At 34.1% G+C, this 2500-nt stretch overlaps 1 protein-coding gene across 4 annotated transcripts in view; it reads right to left on the bottom strand.

Moving 5' to 3' along the window:
• LOC137632282 (uncharacterized) overlaps positions 1 to 2500 on the bottom strand; it is a 467533-nt gene that overhangs the window by 62598 nt on the left and 402435 nt on the right. The window lies entirely within an intron of this gene.

Raw genomic sequence — 2500 nt, 5'->3', positions numbered from 1 at the left:
GTCCCCTTGGGCACGGGGATGGGTATCGGGTAAGGGGACGTTAGTAGTCCTGGATCAGATTATCCTGTCGGGTCGATCACTGGTATCGGTCGATCCATCGACGCGAGCCAGGATGATCTGTGCTCCGGAGGTTCGCTAAGTAGCTCGTTGTATTATCGCTCCCGCCCATCGAGCAATGTTTTCACACATAATTTTTCTTTCATTCTGGTTGTCAGATACGCTCAAATTATCAACCGGAGATCAGCCTTCGCTATTTCGTCGCCCCGCGATGGTATTAGTCTCCAAAAAGCGCTCCGAAATCTCTTACCTTCTACCGACCCGGCGGTCATATCGCAATGACATCTAACAGGTTGTAGGGATCCAGAATCACAGAAGATAATCTTTTGCTTAATCAACAGCACAAGAAGTCACGTCTAGTACCTGATATTCAAAGTTCTTCCATATTTCTGTTTCCTTTGCAGAACTGCCGTGTTACGAATTAACACGATGGAGGCAGCTAGCAACGTCGACTTCAACATTACAGGCTAATATGCCCTATTAGAACAAGGGCTTCTGAGCAGGGTACTGATGCCTGATCCTCGACGCGTGTAATTATTCAGGGCTGTCTGTCGTTCTTAGCTATCGTAACCGATAAACAATATCCCTCTTTTTTTTTGTTTTCTTCTCTATCTTCCCTTAGCACTCCGTTCAAGTGGAGAGATCTTTGATAAACATCCTGCTCGGTATCGTAAGAAGTAAAGGATAAAGAAGAAAATCAAAACACTAAATATTTAAGCTTAAATACATTCTAAAGTAATCGTATAGCAATTTATATATATATACACATACATATATATGTATATATATATACAAACGTGTATATACTGTATATATATATATATATATATATATATATATATATATATATATATATATATATATATATATATATATATATATATATATATAGTATACACACACACACACACACACACACACACATATATATATATATATATATATATATATATATATATATATATATATATATATATATTCATATTTACATTTAACACAGGAAACGTGAGTAACTTTGTTAGTAGGGGAAAGAGGAGTAGGGTTGATTTAACGATATTCAATTGAGAATTTTATAGCACAGAAAACTTTATTTCCAGCTTATTCTATCTACGTTAATTAATTTTCTTACAATTGTAAAGGAATTGAAAAACTATTCTTATTCGTAATACTCTTACAAAATAAGTGACCATGGTCGGCTTTCCTGCTTCAAGTTCCAAATGCATTTGAATCGACAAGACGTTAAGTAAATACATTACTCACTAAATCAGTCAACCTAATAAAGAAATTCGTAGACTCAAGAATAGTCCCTTGTTCTTGTAAGTGAAATTTAATTAGCAAAATAATGGTAGAAACATTCAAGCAAATGGAATCGCTTCAGATTTAACATTCTATTCCCAAAGCATTGTCGATAATCTCATTCAAAGGTTAAAGGTTACTATTAGGATTTACTCGACTGCATTATGCATGGCGTTTTATAAACTTGATAGAACAGCAGTTCCTCCTTTGCTGACTTTCGGATATGAACCACAATACATACATACATACATATATAAATACATATATACTGTATATATATATATATATATATATATATATTATTATTATTATTACTTGCTAAGCTACAACCATTATTGGAAAAGCAAGATGCTATAAGCCCAAGGGCCCCGACAGAGAAAATAGCTCAGTGGGGAAAGGAAATAATTAAACAAGAGAAGTAATCAACTAATCAAATCAAATATTTTAAGAATAGTAACAATATTAGCATAAATCTTTCATATATAAACTATAAAAACTTTACAAAAACAAAAGGAATAGAAATAAGATAGAACAGTATGCCCGAGAGTACCCTCAAGTAAGGAAACTCCAGCCCAAGACTGTGGTACAATAGTTTGAATTTGGAGTGTCCTTCTCCTACAAGAACTGCTTACAATAGCTCAAGAGTCTCTTCTACCCTTACCAAGAGGAGAGTAGCCACCGAACAATTACATTGCAGTAGTTATCTCCTTGAACGAAGAAGAATTGCTTGGAAATCTTAGTGTAGTCAGATGTATGAGGACAAAGGAAAATGTGGTAAGAATAGGCCAGACTATTCGGTGTATGTGTAGGCAAAGAAAAAATGAGCCGTTATTACAAATATTGCCCTTTCAACCTAGATCTCAACAAGTTCCAAAACACAAAACCTATCATTTCTACTGAATCCCATCCACATATTTTCAGAATACAAAGATTTACTATTATTTTCATTCAACTTTGTTTTAGAATAATAATAAGTTATAGGGCAGGAAACCTTAAACACAGGGACGTTTGGTAGTCTTTACATACGCCAATGGCAGGAATTCTAATATAATTTTCACAACATCCAACGACTGAAAAACTATTGTTGTTATTTGTCATAAAAGATTCGTTACTCATTTATTTCAGCAAAAAATTGTGGTTAATATGT

Source organism: Palaemon carinicauda, chromosome 41 (genome assembly GCF_036898095.1).
Source record: "Palaemon carinicauda isolate YSFRI2023 chromosome 41, ASM3689809v2, whole genome shotgun sequence".
Lineage (NCBI taxonomy): Eukaryota > Metazoa > Arthropoda > Malacostraca > Decapoda > Palaemonidae > Palaemon > Palaemon carinicauda.
Note: the sequence above shows the minus strand (reverse complement) of the source record. Positions and strands in the feature narration are given on the sequence as shown.